Below are 18277 nucleotides of genomic sequence, written 5' to 3'. Positions count from 1 at the left end.
GCCCTGGGGAGGAATTACCAGAAGAGGATGGATTTGTTTCTTCTTGAAACCGTGTTTCCACTCTTTGCAAGATATTTAGGAAAATCTAGTGAGTCCTCTTCCTCATGGCTGGGCTAGGTTATCTACCTGCAGTTTTAGGTTCAAATGCGTGTGGATCCTCGTGACCTCGGTTCCTTTATCCAGAATAGGAAATTGGAGTCGTCTCAGGGTAACCCGTAGCCTTCTGTGTCTGTTTCATACCCAGTCATAACTGATTGGCTTTTCCTCTTTTTTTTTCTTGTAGCATGAACCAATGGTTTTTCAACTTTGATTAACTCACCAGCTCTGATGAGAGTTGCTTTAGGAAAGTGATGTACGATATTTAGGATTTGACCACAAGACGTCCATAAAAATGCACACTGGAGTTTCCTTGAGTGGTTTCCCTGTAATTCACATATGTGTGCCATTGTTTGCAATCTGATCGTTTTGTTTTGACAGAGGGATGATCAAAGTAGGCCAGGGTTGTGCTCCTTCTGGTGACCTGAATATATTTTCCACATGTAGAAACCCTCCTCAACTTCAAAGACGTATAGCTGCTGGAGAGAAGGCTGGATCAATGGGAATGAGACTGTGGCCCCCAAACCCTGAAACGTCACTTTTGATCAGTAGGGAAATACTGAGGGTTAAACGTCAATTTCATCTGATGCTGCAGTTGGAAAATCCTGGGTTATTTTATCAAGATGAAGACACTTGACCATCAGTGACTACAGAAACATACACTAATGCTAGATTCTTCTATACTTTGGGTAAACACTTGAGAGGAAAATCCCGTCTGTGTTTCCCACAGTCGGAATATCCCTCTAGCACCCACATGGATTCCCCACGTGGGTGCTGGGAAATCATCATCGGGTAATAAGACTGGGAGTGAGAATCGGTGTGACGTCTAATGGTGCAGAAACCCACCAACAAGAATGAGACGAGGATTTGGGGAACAACCATGTAAAGGCATGGGTTTTCTCATTTTGTGTATATGGAATATATTTTTCCAGTTTAGATTTTTGTACTCTAGATAAAGTGTTCATGTTGCTATTATCTAGTTAAGCTCTACTGTCTGTGCTAGTAAAAAAAAGAAAAAAGAAAGAAGAAAAGAAAAGAGTCCGTCATTGCTTGAAGGTCGCCAGCTTGAATCAATTTAGATTTCATCATTACTATTTTGCATACTGGAATTTACAAATTTGTAAATTTTCATTTTCTTACACAAATAGTTTTGTAATACCCTTTTTTATATGTGAATAAAATTGTTATCTGGTATTCATTTGTACTTACATGTCCAGTAAAAAAAAAAAAAAAATGGTGATGGGAATACAAATTTGTTTTCCCCTCTTGCTCTCCGCGTGGGGGTCTCCCTAAGTTCTGATCCTTCCAGTGTAACGCTCCCTCCCTGGCCCCTCAAATGTCATGAGGGAGATTTGAAATCCTTCCTGGTGACCTGGTTCTATTTCTCAGGCATGTCAGACTACTGAAGAATGCTCTGAGTTATTTGAGAAGCTTTGGCATCAAGATTTTATTACGATCTCTTCTTTTGCCTCCTTCATTTCCTGACATAAATAGGGGAAAAATAAAGAAGTTTTATACTCATTCTTTCCAGAGGTCAGTAGAGTGTTTTCCTGCAGAGGAGTGGACTAAACTCCCACAGAGCAACATCGGTCACTGTGAGAGTTTCGTTTTGCCTTCCCAGCTTCTGACCTTCCTTCCCTTCAGTAAAGCTTTTAAAGCTATTATTAGATTTTGAGAGAGGACTTTAAACTTCCTGGAAAAAATTAGGTTATTTGAAAGTGACGCCATATTCTCTCCGCTGGTTAGTCTGTGGTGTTAAACGACAGATTCCCTGAGGGAAGGACATTAGCTGCTGTCCCTCTTCCATACCGCCACCCGCACACCAGCTCCTTGGCTCATGTAGACGTTTCCTGTATCCACGCGTACTGGTTGAGCTCGTGGGTGCCCTCAACTCTCTGAGAAAAGCAACTCAAAGCTTGTGAGGTTCTGACAGGAGGTCTGAAGGATCCTGTAGCCACACAAACAACTTATTTTCACTGTCCTCACTATAACGAAGGTCTCCCTGCAGCTGGCCGGTTGTCGTTCTGACTTTGTCTATTTGTCCCATTTTAACTTGAGAAGGTATTGTCTGATTTTCTTAAAAAGGATTCGGCATAGGCAGCTTAAATTTATCATTCAGTCAGGTTGAAACTAAACAACACTGAGAATTCCCCAAACCTTCTAGAACACCTAAGAAACTTCAGTGTGACCTAGTAAGTGATTCTAGACACGTAGTTATACAGAATGAAGTCAACAGCTCACCGTGATGGTGGTTATGTCACATTTCAGCCCGAGGAAGGTCACAGGGCATCTCCTGTAGGGATCAAGCAGATCAGGGTCAGGTCTGTCCATAAACCACCAGAGGCATTTGAATCAGTGTGATTTATGGCTGCTTTCACATGAGCCTCTCCGAAAGACTTGAATTCTCAAAACTCCGAAAGACTTGAATTCTCAAAACCACTTTCTCTGGGACCATGGGTGGTCTTATGAAGCGGGCTTCCATTGTTTGTCCATAAAGGCAGGATTTTGTCTTATCGTGATTTCCCACGGCATTAACTATTTCTGCTTAAGACAGAAAGAGCTGTGTTCTGTCACTTTTGTTTGGTGTTGAACTGAGCCGGCAGGACTCTGCGGAGGGATTTTCCCTACCGGGGTTGGCTATTTACAGTCAACAGAAGATGTAGGGAACCGTCCACGGCAATCCTTGAACAGCAGGTTAGGGAGGGAGGCTGCCTCTCAGCCAGGCACACATCACCCCCTGCGAGGATCAGATACGATCGTTTCCCTTGAAGTTCCACATGCAGATTTAGCTCCTCTCAGAAGCCTCCATCTGAGAAAACCCTGCTTCCTAGGTCAGTCCTTCCTTCCTTCACCCGTCTGTCCATTCGTTCAGTAGACACGTGTATAAGCAGTAGCACAGAGTATATACTTGGTTGCAAACGCAGTGCCAGGGGTGACGCAAACAAGGGAGTGTGAGGGAGACAAGCCTTCTAAGTATTTATAAAATAGGTCTTTGTTGTAAAGACGTAAGGGCACATTCTTCTGAGGCATGGGGAGGGGGGCAGTGGCGTCGGGGAAAGTCAGGACTGGCGCAGAAGCTGGGTGAGGACCGAGGCAGGCCAGCGGGGAGGCGGGATGGGTGGAAGGTGCTGGCACGTGGACAGGCCCAGCTTGTTCTGGGAGTGCAGAGAGGTGCAGGGCGGGGGGGGGGGGAAGCGAGGGGGGAGCTGCCGAGGCCCGGGTGCCAGCTTGACAAGTGTCTGGTGTTCTGTGCCCTGGGCTTTGAACTTTACCCCGTAGGGCATTTACTTGCCTTCAAACAGATGAGTGACACTGACGCGAAGACTCCGAAACGTCTAGTCTTTCAGAAGCTTGGAGGTTGCCCAACCGGGGCGAGGTAGACCCCTTTCCAGACTCTGAATGGTCCCGGGCATGGAGGGCACGTGGCCACCTGGAAGAAGGGGCAGAAAGTGGACAGTCAGCCCCTGGTTAGGAAACTCGGAGCCTGAGGTCTTTTCTCCCGCCATCGAGGTCGCCTTGGTCCTGTTCTGATTTCGAGGGGGGCGGTGCTGACCCCGGGATCTGTGTTCGGGACTTGGCTGCACCCCCTGCTGACATCTCAGAAACGTGGCTGCTTCGCTGTGTGTTCCCCATGTGGCCGACCGCCTCCCCCAGGGAACCCAGAAGGAGGCTGGCCTCTGGCTTGGGGGTGACGGCAACGCTTGGCGGCCCGCCCTGGACGTGCCACCACGTCCGTGGCCGCAGCCCCTCTGCTCCCCGGCTCCGGGCACGCCTGCCACGACACAGAGCTGTGGCCGTCTCGCCGTGGATGCTTCAGCCACAAATCCGCGCACAGGGACCAGCTCGAGATGGAGGCCGAGCGTCCAGTCGAGAGGAGCCGCGCGGGGGACCCCAGGGCCACCCCAAGCCCTGTCCTCACCCTCGAAGTTCATCCACGTGCTCTCCACGGACCCAGAACTAACCGGCTGCTGCGATAACACGATGAAAAGCGTGCATCTTTCTGAAGAATGGAGGGTTCGTGCCAATGTCGCTAAGGCCCAGCCTCGGATCTCGAGAGAGAGGGAGTGCGGGATTTATGGTGTTTTTTTCAAACGCAAGATTTGGGAAGCAGGTGCCAATGTGGGGAGGGAAGATTAGAATTCATAACCGTGAAAGATTTTCTCCTCCTTCGGTCATTGCTTTCGTCTTTCCTTCGCGCCCCTCACCACAAGACCTAACCTCTTGGTCTCCAGCCTTCCAGCAGATGCGGAGGCTGCCTCCCCCCGCTTTGCCCGACAGTCCCTGGCTGGATGACAGAGCAGCGCACAGAACAAAACGAGGAGAGGCGGCCCAGGGCTGTACTCAAGTCCTGTCTGACTGGAGACTTCGCATTCCCGCGAGGAATCTCACATTTAATAAATCTGCCAGGGGAATACCTGAGCTTGGCCGTCAAATCTGATGACAAGGCGCCTTTGCAGACGCCCTTTCTTGAAATGAAGGGTCATGAGGAAGTCACGGAAGGCCAGGTTCCAAGAGACGCCTCTGTGGAGAATGTCGTCTTCTTTCACCTTATAAACCAGTCAACTACCCACGACTGAAGATTCCAGGTTAGTCTCTGAGCAGATCCCAATTAGACGCTGTGTCGGGGAGTGTGGTGGTTGATTTTACGCGTCGACTTGGCTGGATCCTGAGACCCAGATGTTTTGGTCAAACATCAGTCCAGATGTGGCCGGGAAGGTGTTTAGATGAGATCGGAATCAGTAGACTCTGAGTTAAACAGTTTACTCCCCATGCTGTGGTGGGCCTCATCCAATCAGGTAAGGTTTTAAGAGATAGACTGAGGCTCCCTGAGGAGGGGGGAACGCTGCCTCCTCTCTGCCTTCAGACCTGGGTCTCCTGCCTGCTGGCCTGCCCTGTGAATTTCACACTTGTCAGCCCCCACAGTCTCTTGAGCTAATTCCTTAAAACAAATCTTTTTACACACACACACACACACACACACACACACACACACACACACATTGACACTGGCACCCTGTTGGTTCTGTTTCTCTGAAAAGCCCAGATTAATGCCAAGAACTAACCAATCACTCCATCCCCCCAACTAAATAGACACCGGTGACCAAACATGAGCGAAGTGTTCTCTGTTGGGCAGACCAGTAGAATCTCAGGGGACTCAAGGCTTTCTGAAAAGTCAGAGGGGGCGCCTGGGGGGCTCAGACGGTTGAGCATCCGACTTGGGCTCAGGTCATGATCTCACAGTTCATGGGTTCGAGCCCCACGTCAGGCTCTGTGCTGACAGCTCGGAGCCTGGAGTCTGCTTCAGATATTCTCTCTCTCTCTCTCTCTCTCTCTCTCTCTCTCTCTCTCCCCCCCAAAAATAAATAAATATTTTTTTTAAAAAAGTCACAGAACCCAGAAGTCATTGGCCTGTCAGACAGAAAATACAGAAAATACTGCGACTTCTCGACTTTGTCTTCAGACACAGCTCCTCTGTGCTCGTCCTTCCCTTCCGTTCCACCAGTAGCACAGGCTGAGGTCCCCACCCCGCACTCTCCCCTCCTCTCTACTCTGCCTCTCACCGCAGCGGACATCCCACATTGAGGGAAAGGCCTGGCCCCGGCTGGTTCGAATGCGATGACTACATCTTAGTTCGGGGAGCACAGGGGAAACAAAGGCCATGGTCCCATTCTAGAAGAATGGCCAGATCGATTCTCTCTGAGGGGAGCCTTTGCATGAAAGCCCCCGGCTGGCCTGTATTATTAGACATGCAAAACGGTCTACAGTGTGATCTCAACTGGCCGAGAGCCACGGGGTCCTGTGAATTCTCCTGTCTCCTTGGCAGCCGGGCAGTGGGAATTACTTGAGTGCAAGAGGGTGACGCACAGAAAGAGCCCGAGGTCCTCGGTGACTCAGAGACAGCGTCCGAGCAAGAGCCTCGTCTTCCACGCTTCTCAAGTATCGTTTCAGTGACTCCAGTAGAAACTTGTTCCCCAAGACCCAAAGCAAGAAGTCCCTGCAGGCCAAACTTCTTCCAAAGAGGCGACCCCACCTATATAACCGTCTGAGTCCCTCCCGGGGGAGCTCTCTGTTTTCATTCTGAACACAGGCTCTGTATTGCTCTCGGACTTGGGGACTTGGGGTCCTAGGAATGGCATCTCCAGGACGTTTCTCTCACTGACTTAAAGGTGCAGCATGCCGTTCCTTAGGTCAACAAATTCAGTTGCTGATTTCCAACGCTTCTCGAAACAAATGATTGATTTTGTTAGTGGAGACCGTGAGGCTGAATTTTAGAAAAATCATACAGGAAAAAGTACAGTGGAGAGGCATCTGGGTGGCTCAGTTGGCTCAGCGTCCAGCTCCGGCTCAGGTCATGATCTCACGGTTTGTGGGTTCGAGCCCCGTGCCGGGCTCTGTGCTGACAGCTCAGAGCCTCGATTCTCTCTCTTCAGATTCTCTCTCTCTCTGCCCCTCTTCTGCTCATACTTTGTCTTTCTCTCTGTCTCTCTCTAAATAAACAAACACAATAAAAAAATTTTTTTAAGTAGAGTGGAATCTGTCACACAAAACAAGCTCATAGCACATCCAAGGGATTCCTCGCTTCTTTGAGAGAGAGTGGGCCGTGGGTGCACATGAGCAGGGGAGGGGCAGAGAGAGAGAAAGAGACAGGAAATCTTCAGCAGACTCCTCACCCAGTGAGGAAACTGACGCGGGGCTTGATCTCAAGACTGAGATCATGACCTGAGCTGAACTCAAGAGTTGGACCTTTAACCGACCGAGCCACCCAGGCATCCCCAAGGTATTTCTCATTCTTAAACATATTTATCTAGCTTGCTGTGCCCCTATATTCACAATCTATAGCTTTCTGGGTATAATTACTAGTTTTTCACCAAAATTCAATCCACCAAATAAAGAGTTACCACCACAAAGGATATGCCAACTTTGGAGACAGCTTCAAAAGATACATTTCCAAGAAGTCTTAAGTAACAGTAACATTATCAGAATAACAAGTTGCCCAGCCAAGGGACCTCTTTGAAGTTAATGATACTTATCTGGATATTCAAGGCTTGTTTGTTTTTTTAAAAAAATCCTAATGCTTGACAGCTAGACCTTGTACATTGGATGTTTCTGTCAGGGTGATGAATAAACTCAAAACCAGATTCCTCACTTGGAGATCCGCTGACGATAGTAACATTTGAAAACAACTCGTCTCTCACTGAGCACTTTGACACCATTATTCCATTGGATTTTCACATCTTCCCAAGAGTGCTGTCATTAGCTTCATCTTCCAGATGTACAAGTGAAGATTCAAGGAGATAAATAACCAGCCTTCAAGTCAGGAAACAGTAGAAATTGGTAGAAAACACATTAAAAAAAAAGTTTTCAGCCAGCAAGTGGTAGGGCTGGGATTTGAACCCTGGACTTCTGACTCCGTAAGCCATGATCTTTCTGCCATACAATGCTTAACAAGCAACTTTCCACCCTGAAGTGCAACGAGAAGAGATTCCACGTTTCATGAGCATGCTTGTGCAGAACGAAGGCATAAGATTGAAACAGCAGAGCCCAAGCGAGGCTCCTTGCTTTGCCTTATAGCCCTAACACAGAGCCGGAAGGAACCTTAGCAACTGTCTGGACTAGCGGTTCGGCATGGGGGTCTGTGGGTCCCCAGATCCAGAGCTCTGAGGAGGCTGCCCAGGGAGAGAGAGAGAGAGAGAGAGAGAGAGACACCTGGGCTGGGGAACTGGCACTGCTCTAAACACAGGACGATTCACCTCTTCGGTGTGTACATGGAGATACACGGACCCAGAGAATCTCAACTTCATCCTTGGTCTCCTGGCTCCAAATTCACCGATCTTCCTCCTCGTCCAGGCTGGACTCCACCCTAACTTCTCTCTTTTCGGGCAGGAGACCGAACTGGAGAACCACACCACCGCTGCCCGTGGCTTGCTGACGACTATGCTGTGATTACATCCCTCCTTCCCCAACCCTCCCGTGCCTCCCCAGCCTCACAGTGCCAAGTCCTGACTCCTCAGCAGGACAGCCAAGGCTCTTCAGCACCTGGCCTCGGGTCACCAGCTCAGCTTCATGTCCCTCGGTCTCCTGTGCATCTCAGTCTCTCCCCCCACCCCACGCCCCAGGTCTCAGCTCTGGGCTCACTGAGGCGGCTGGGCTCCCGACACGCCGGGTCTGCTCTCGGACCTTCGCACGGCACTCCAGCAAGGTCGTGCCTCCCGGTCTCCCGGGGAGTTCAGACTTCAGTCTCAAACCATTAGCGCATCCCTGGTAATGTCCCTAAGCTCCTTGCACACTTTGAAATATTTCCCCCTAAGGATTCCATTGTTCTGCCCTGATTTTAGCAATTGTTATATTACTTCGTGATCGCTTGCGTGAATTATCTTTCTTCTCACCAGGCTGCCAGCAAGGAATTTTGTCTTTCCAGTTCTACAGTTCTAGCCTAGAATAGTGTTTGGCACAAGATGGGTGTTTATGTACCCATTATTTACTATGATGCATATTTATTTTTAATTTTTGTCAATTTAAATAATTATTAATAAAATAATAAATATTACACCAATAGTTATGGATAGACAGTAATTGATGGATTACTTAATTATGAAATTAACTATAAATGTTAATCAATTAAGTACAATTTTAATATTTTTCATAAATACGCATTTATTGTATATGGATTAAATAAATAAGTACATTTACTTCACGAATGAATGACTCTCAGATGCCTGAAAGCCCTACAGCCCTTAGAATAAATTACAAATGCTTTATCCTGGCCTTCAAGGCCCTTTCTGATCCAATCCTTGCCCACCCCTCAATCATCTCACGCTACTCTCCCACTGGCTCCCTTCTTTTCTACACCTGGGCATTTGCACGGTTCTTCCCTTGAATTTTGATGGCTGATTTAGACTTATCCGAGGACTCACCTCAGGTGCACTCCCCCGCAAGAACTTTTCCCTGATCACTCTCATCTAAAATGCATATACCCTCATTACACACACACACACACACACACACACACACACACACACCTAATTCACTTCCCTCCTGATGCTCAGCGTTTATTAATGTACAACATTTACTGATTTTTTCATCATCTGCTTCCCAATATAATGATCAAGTCCCAAATAGGGAAGAACATTGTCTTTCTCATTCATCATTAAATCCCAAGACTGGAGTATCATGGGCACATAGTAAATGCTTAAATGTTTGTTGAACAAATGATAAATGGGGTCAAGCATCTGTGTGTTTTATACAGTTGCTGGTTTCCTGCGACCTCCTCCTGACTTCTGACATATTTACTCTGACCTTCGGTTCAGCATCAGACTAGACAACATGTCGCGGCTCATATTTGGGGACGAGGCAGTGACCTAACAGACTCATGGGGCTTTTTCCCCGGAAGAAGGGATAGATTTACAGAGGCAATACAATGTAGTGGTTAAAAGCCTGGGCTCTGAAGCCAGACTGAAAAGAATCCTACCCCCACACACAACAGCTGTTGAGTGTTACCTGGTCCCCAAGCACCAGGTTCCTCCATTAACAAAAGGAGACAATAATTGTCCCTACCTCACCGTAGAGTCATGAGAATTAACTACGAGCTTAATGCACAAAAGCCCAGAGTTAATATTCAACAATCTATTATTATTATTATTATTTTCCAGGTCCCCCAAAGGCTACATAGTCCAAATGTCCAAGCACAGAGTCAGTGGCTTGATGAAAATTGACACAAAGACAAAAACAAAGAGACCAGATCCTAATCTGAGTTTCACCACCCTGGGCACATCCCTTCTCTGGACCTCATTTGTCTTATTCTGCAAATAAATGGATCTGATTTCATGAGGTCCTTCAGGCCCTCGGGTTCTGCGATCTGAGATCTTGGCTTATGGAGACTCTACGGTGCCACGCGTCCACCGGGGTGGGGAGAGCCGCGACGTCACCCAGCCGTCCCTGCCGTCTCCCCCCGAGCTCACCTCCATACCCGTCATGTCCCCATGGGTGGCAAGTGTCCAGCTCAAGCCCCAGCATCCCCTCCTCCCTCCACATCATCTCAGGAAAGTAGCAGGACCTGGCTGTGACCACCCCCACGGCCTCCCGCTGCCACGTTATTTCTGGCTGCTGTTGGAGCGGACACACCCCCCAGAAAAAGTTTCTAGACCACAGAATGCAGGAGCTGCCACGGGTCTCTGGGAGGTCATCTAATCCCTGTTTCCCCTGTCAAAAATACCCATCCATCCACGGATAAATGGGCAAGCAAAATGTGGCAAATACATCCCGTGGAATAGCGTTCAGTCATGTATAATACGGATGAAGCTGGAAGACACCATTCTCAGTGAAATAAAGGATAAATATCGTACGGTTCCATCGATATGAAGTATACCCAGACTGGGCAAATCCACAGAGACACAAGCAAAGTAGAGGTGCAGAGTTTCTGCTGGGGAAGACAGGAGAGTTTCGGGTGTAGACAGTGCTGACGGGTATACGACATTGTGGATGTATTGAATGCCGCTAACTGTACACTCAGGAATGGATAAGATGGTCAGTTTTATTTTATAAATATTGTACCACAGCAATTTTTTTAAGCTTTTATTTATTTATTTTGTGTGTGGGGGGGAGAGAGAGAGAGAGAGAGAGAGATTGAGAGAGGACAAGCTGCGGAGGGAAAGAGAAAGGGAGAGAGAGACAGGATTGCAAGCACAGTTTTTTTAAATGTTAATTTTTTAACCCCTAAGGGTTTAAACCCCTAAAGGGTTTATTTATTTTTGAGAGAGGGAGAGATACAGAGCATGAGCAGGGGAGGGACAGAAAAGGGGGGAGGGGGGGCGGCGGGCACAGAATCCGAAGCAGGCGTCGGGCTCTGAACTGTCAGCACAGAGCCCGAAGCAGGGCTCGAACTCACAAACGGGGAGATCTTGACCTGAGCCGAAGTCAGATGCTTAATCAATTGAGCCACCCAGGCACCCCACGAGCACAATTTGTAAAACCTTAGTCTGTTACCAATATCAGGACTCCCAGGGGCTCAGCCCAAACCGTCTGAGACTCCCAAAATGGGTCCCAAGAAGTTGGGACAAGCCTCCAGGTGATTCTAACAAAACAGGAGTCCAAGGACTACTCATCCAATCTGCTCATTTTACAGCTGGGAAGGCTGAGGCCTAAAGCCTACCCCCCTTCTAAAACCACATAGCTGGTAGGAGAGGAAGCACCCACTCAGCCACAGCATGTTGTCTCCAAAGACCCTTGTCACAACATGAATGGCCTTGGGGACACTCTCCAGGAAGGAGCGGGAACAGTGGGAGGTGGAGTGGAGCCACGTTAGGCGTGGCAGTTAGACTTCAGCTCAGGCCACGATCTCGTGGTTTGTGAGTTCGAGCCCCGCATCGGGCTCTGTGCTGCCAGCTCAGAGCCTGGAACCTGCTTCGGATTCTGTGTCTCCCTTTCTCTCTGCCCCTCTCTCACTCACACTCTGTCTCTCTCTTTCTCTCAAAAAATAAATAAACACTAAAAAATTAAAAGAAAAGAAAAGAAAATTAGGGGACTGGAAAGTAGACGTGAGGAAATGGAAGAGACCTACGATAGAATGCATGAAAAATAAAATGAGAAAGCCTCAATATAGCTAATTAGGAGTTCCAGAAAGAGCGAACATAGAGGAGGAGGGAAAGAAAATGTTCAGAGACCATTTTCCAGAACCACCTGTTACATCTCCAGTTCTAGCCTTAGACCCAGGCGAGCAGGTGCCCGGCCGTGGGTCCTGCACCTCAGGGAGCATCTGTGCTTTGAAATGCCTTCCTTGAGGTTTTCTATGTTCCCCTCCAAAGGCAAGGTCTGAGCAGGGCTGGCAGTGTTCACACAGGTGCCCAGAGCCTGGAACAAGGCCATCCGTACCCTGTGAGGCACTCTCTGACTATCTGGTTTAGGGGGTCAACCAGATGTTCCAATAGACCTCAGGTCTTGTCCCTGTGGATTGTCCTGGGGTCCCCAGAGCCAGATCCCAGAGCCATGGTGGCAGCCTCGTGAGTGGGATCCCTCCCATTTGTCAAAGCAGTGTATCTTTCTGAGGATCACATGTGACTCGGCTGCCAAAATGACGCTGACATACGATTTTGTTGACACAAATGGTTTCTAGGGACTAGGACCCACAAAAGTTATTTGCTCCGGGCCCTACGCATCTTATCATTTATCAGCAATGAAAATTGCTGTGAGTAAAACCGTGAGTGTGAGCCTATATACTGCAAAAGACAGAGAACATCTTTAAAGCCACCAGAGAGGAAAGACGGCTGGCCACAAAGGCATGGCAGCAGCCTGAGCCCAGAGCATAGAGGTCATGGGCTTTGGAAAGGTATTTTCAAAATGCTGAGGAAGACCCTCAAGTCCGTATGCAGATTAAAATCTTGTTTAAATGCAAAGCTAAAATAAAGACATCTTAAGACAAAACAGAGAATTTACCCACTAATGGAGCCTCACTGAGGAGCCAAAATTTTTTATTCAAGAAGAAAAAAGGGGTGCCTGGCTGGCTCAGTCAGTAGACCATGAGACTCTTGATCTCAGGATTGTGAGTTCAAGCCCCACATTGGGTATAGAGGTTACTTTAAAAGGAGAAGAGAAGAGAAGAGAAGAGAAGAGAAGAGAAGAGAAGAGAAAAAAGAAAAGAGAAAAAAAGAAAAGAGAAAAGAAAAGGAAAAAAAAGGAAAGAAAAAGAAAGAAAAATGGTGGCCAAACAAAAAAATAATAAAAATAAATATCTGGACAAATCTGTTATAAGATAAAAATGATAACTATGGTTGAGAAGGGGGATTGAAAACAAAATGGGTGTTTTTTTTTCCTCTTCATTTTGGGAAGTGTGTAAATGTATTAAAATATATAAAATTTTATACTTTATATGTCAATATTATTCTTGTCAATTATACCTCAATAAAGCTTTTGAATAAAGAAAGAGAAGTAGAACTAAAATTCACAATGGTAATAACATGAAGGATGGGAGAAGGAATTAGGGTTAAAGCTGTTTGTTTTAAGAAGATCTCCATGCTTTTAGAAGGTTAAAGATATTCACACTAGACTCTAAGGCAAGTGTGTATTTTTAAAATGTAAGTGTAACCCACTTAAAAAAAAAAAAAAGGAACAGATTACATAACTTCCAAACCACTAGTGGGAAAAAAAATTGGCATGAAGAAGACTGCAAAAATTTTTCTTTTGAAAAACCCAAGAGAAGGCAGGAAGGAGAGAAAAAAGACGGTAAGTAGAAAGCACAAAATAACACTGTTAATATCTCAGTGACCACAATTAACATAAATTGTCTAAACTCGATGGTAAAATGCATAGACTAGCAGACTGAATAAATAACAAAATCCAGCTATGGGTTTTTTCGTTAAAAGAAACATGCCTGTAATGAAAGAATGAAGAATAAGCAGAAGGAAAAAATATCCAGGTATGTACTGCTCAAAGAAAGCTAGGATAAGCGATGTCAATACAAGATCAAATGAACTTTAACGTGAAAATAAATGTATTAGAGTTACAAAAGAGGACCATTGTATAATCAGAAAAAAACAACAGGAAATATAGCAACATATAAACCTAATGGCATAGGCTCAAATATATAAGTGGACCAATAAAATATGGACAAGATATAGAATATGGACAGAATTACACAGTGAAATTATTTTTTAATAGTTTTTTTTGGGGGGGGGGCGCCTGGGTGGCTCCGTTGGTTAAGCGTCCAACCTCAGCTCAGGTCATGATCTCGCGGTTCGTGAGTTCAAGCCCCGCATCGGGATCTGTGCTGATGGCTCAGAGCCTGGAGCCAGCTTTGGGTCCTGTGTCTCCCTCTCTCTCGGCCCCTCCCCCACTCATGCTCTGTCTCTGTCTCTCAAAAACAAAGAAATATTAAAAAAAATTTTTTTAAATAAAATAAAATAGTTTTGTTTTGTTTTTAATTTGAGAGAAAAAGAGAGAGAGTGCAGTGGAGGAGCAGTGAGAGAGAATCTTAAGCAGGCTCCACCCTCAGCACAGAGCAGGACGCAGGACTCAATCTCATGGCCCTGGGATCATGACCTGAGCTGAAGTCAAGAGTCAGACGCTTGGGGCGCCTGGGTGGCTCAGTCGGTTGAGCGTCCGACTTTGGCCCGGGTCACGATCTCGCGGTATGTGAGTTCGAGCCCCGCGTCGGGCTCTGTGCTGACTGCTCAGAGCCTGGAGCCTGCTTCGATTCTGTGTCTCCCTCTCTCTCTGCCCCTCCCCCGTTCATGCTCTGTCTCTCTCTGTCTCAAAAATAAATAAACATTAAAAAAAAAAAAAAAAAAAAAAGAGTCAGACGCTTAACCGACTGAGCCACCCAGACGCCCCAACAGTGAAATTATTGAATTGACCTTTCCAGTGGGAGATTTCAACACATTTCCCACAATAAATTCAGTGATGGTCTCATCAAAATCCTGACAGTTTTTTAATTGAACTTCATTGTGCTGATTCTAAACTTTTTCTGGAAGAGCTAAGGGTCAACAATAGCCAAACATTTCTGGAGACGAATAAAGCGAAGACACTGTAAAGAGAAGGGAATCATGCCAGTGCAGTGGGCACAGCAGAAACCAGAAAGAAGTGTAAACCAGATGTGAGAATATGACACAGACTGGCAGCACTGAGGGTCACGGGGGGTGGGGGAGCGCCCAGGACCATCCGTTATCTGTAGGAGAATTTTAAATAAAGTCAGAGACCTAGCTCATGCCCCGCACAAAAATAAATCCCATGTAAATTAAAGATCTAAACGTTCAAAGCCAAACTCGAAACTTTTAGGTTAAAATCTATTATGGCCTCGGGTGGGGAAAGATTTCTTTAATGAGACATAAAAAAGAAAACCCACAAACCATAAGGGAGAAGATTGATAAATTTGACTGTAATAGACCCTTGAAAAACTCAGGGTTGGGGGCACCAGCCTCCCAGCCCTGAGCAGTCGAAAACCCACGTATAACTTTGACCACACCCCAAAACTTAGCCTACCATTGACCAGAAGCCTTACTGATATATACTGTATTCTTAAAATAAAGTAACCTAGAGCAAAACAAAACCCCAAAAACCAAAAACGATGTTATGAAGAAAACCATAAGGGAGAGAAAGTACATCTACAGTCCTGTACCTATATTTCTTGAAAGAAATCCTTGTAGGAGTAGGTCTGTGCAGTTCAAACCCATGTTGCTAAGGGTCAGCTGGACATTCAAATTCAAAACTATTCTATCAGGGAAGTCACCAAACACAAGCTGATAAACCAAATCACAGGCAGGGAGAGAGTACCAATCAAGGACTGACTGGTAGCCTGATTGATGAGAAAAAGAAAAACTAAGCTCCTACGACGGTAGGTACATTTCCGTCTCAAGAGAAAAGGAGGGAGAGGGAGGTGGTGGTCGGGAATGGTGAAATGATGATGTTGGTTCAGGACCGCTGAAGCCACCACAGTCCAAAGCTAATGTCTATTTCATCCAGATCAGATGTCTGTTACCTGGATTTCTCGATTTACTATATATTAAGAGAGGGTGTAGGAGGGGCTTAGTAGGGAAAACGAGTAAGGAACAGGAACCATTAGGAGCGAAGGCAGAAATGAGTGTTTGGGCATCTTTCCTAGTAAGCCGACCGTCTTTATCAGCTGGCTGTCCACATACTCACCTTTTCAATCTTAACGCTCAAAATGCACACCCAGGCACAAGGCACACTCAGGAGTGTAGATACATGCATGTCATTGTCGGTTTGAACAACACGTGGGGCCCGCTGGGCAGGAAGTCCCGTCCGCCTTACTTGCACAGTGTTTCCATCCTGGGGGGGGGGGGGGGCGGGGAGGGACGCAGACCCCTTTCCTAGTGGGAGGGGGTCGGGCCATGGAGCATCTACTAAGAGACAGCGACCCCAGCAGTTGTGCCTGGGAAGTCGCCCGAGCCGCCTGGAGGTGCTTTTCCCTAGTGACCTGTGGCTCCCGATGCCTGGCCCCGTGGGGCTGCCTGGGTGCAGGAAGGCCCAGGAGCCCTCGGGCCCCGTGGAAGCTATTACTGATCCCTTCTGGCAGGTGAGCTGGGGTTGAATCTGATACCGGCCGTCCGGGCCTGAGCCGGGGAGAGGGAGAATCTCTCCTCTGTTGTGGCCTCGCTGCGGGCCTCCGGCTCCCATTCCCGTGAAGTCCGTTCGAGCAGCGGGCCACGTGCGTGCCACTCACCCTGGGTCTCCCTGACTCTGCTGGCTAAGGTTTAGATTTCTACCTGCAACACATCCCCTCCCAGACACGGCGGTGTCTTCTCATCCGGACACAGGACCCTGGGAGCGGGCCCGTGTGTGCACCGGAGCCTCCGAGGAGGGGGCCAGGCAGGGAGCCCGCCCACGCACCGGTGACCGAGCCTCACGGGGACCCTCCGTGCGGGCAGGAGCCGTCATCGCCCAGAGTGAGCCTAGGCCCGTGCGTTGACAAGCCTGCCTTGGCCTTTTCTGGGCCACTCTGCGATTCTGGTGACTTCCCAGGGCCAGACTCGGCTTCAAGGTTGTGCAACCCAGGAGTCATCCGGGACCCCGTGCTCAGAAGGGCCCCCGTCTGGTTTCGTGCTCTGCTTGCAGTCGCCCTCTTAAAACCATCAGTCACTTTTTAACAAGGGCCCCCATGTTCCCATGTTGAATTGAGTTCCCCCACCCTGGACCCGAATTGCAGTGTCTTCATCGCATGGCAAGGTGAGGGGCATGACCGGACAACAGGAGGCAGAAGGGATACAGGTGAAGTGCAGGGGGTCCTGGGAACAGCCGAAACATGGCTTCCCCTCCTGGCCTCTCCTTCCCCTGCATCAACCCTGCCTGCAGCTCTCATTACAAGATCCCCGCCCGGCCTACTAGGACCCGCTGTCTGAAAGCCCCGTCCTGTGAGCTGAGTAACCCCCTGTTCAGGGGCCAGGTGGTGGACACCTCTGCCTCTGTTTTCATGGGGTTAGAAGCATCTCGAATCACTGTAACTTGAAGAGCAAAATGAAGAGGAAACCTTCAGAAACCCTGCTGTAACTGATCAGAGAAAACCAAACGCCTTCCTAAGTACAGCAAAAGCATCCGACGATGGCTTTAAGCGAAGAACCGGGTGGCATTTGTCATGCCCTGGGGTCTGAGGTCCAGGTTCTCTTGAGAAAGCCCAACTGGTGACTTCCTTTCCCTGGTTGCGGATCTATGGTTATGTCCATTTGTGGAGAAGAGTCGGCTCGTCTTTACTTCCTGTGCTTTACAAAGGGGCTCCGACGATCTGTGCTGTGGGGAGCCGTGGTGGTTCTAGAAGGGAGGTATGGAAACTGGGGGCACCTCCAAAAAATAGCCGAGGGAACACTAGATTCTGAGCTCTGTCTCAGCCCTTGTGATGCCTTAGTTCATTGTTCCTCAAACTTTTTCTATAAAAAGGCTGGAAAAGTAGCACTTTAAAGAAAGTATAGAATTTTGACCAATCGACCCCATTCTATGAAAATCCACCCAATTCTATGAGCCTTGGTTGGGCAGGGGTGAGGTGTTCTGCCTCACCATCTCAGGCCTGTAGAGTCACTGAGAGCTGAAAAGAACCTTATATATAACGAAGTCCTGAATATAAATATGTCAATATGGGAAAAGTGTGACTCAGGGAAAACCACTGACTCGGGCTCATTTCTGTCATCACGTTATCATCCCCAGAAACCACCACCACGTTCCTCCCCCACTCAATCTCTTTCAAGCACTGCTTTTGCCAATTTTCCCACCACGACCGATGCAGGTAGCAGGCCACTGGGCGTCACGGTTAAGAAGCGTCAGCAGCGTAGGACCCAGTTCACGTGGTCCCACAGCCGAGCCCCCTCCCAGAGTTACTGACTGCCAACACGATGGATTCTGAAGCCATCAGTTCAAGGTGGGGTAGGAGATCCGAGTTGAGCAGCACATGTAGGCCCTTTACGTGTAAACCATTTTCAAAGTGTGAGATGAGGTTCATGGAGATCAAATGAGTTTCTAGGGTCAAGAACGCCTATTGTGAACGTGCTCGTTTGCAGGTTATAGCATGCTCCTACACCTACAGATAACGGAGAAAAATGGTTCACACAGAACAGAAGGAAAGAACATCACTGAGAACCACGTCCAAAGGACTGGAATCAAAGCCGGGAGCTGTTGATAGAGTTTAATGTACTAAGAATCCGCTTTTACAAGGGCCAGGCTGGAGCCCTTCTGGGTAGAACAATCC

The sequence above is a fragment of the Panthera onca genome, chromosome A1, assembly GCF_046562875.1.
Source record: "Panthera onca isolate mPanOnc1 chromosome A1, mPanOnc1 haplotype 2, whole genome shotgun sequence".
Lineage (NCBI taxonomy): Eukaryota > Metazoa > Chordata > Mammalia > Carnivora > Felidae > Panthera > Panthera onca.
Note: the sequence above shows the minus strand (reverse complement) of the source record.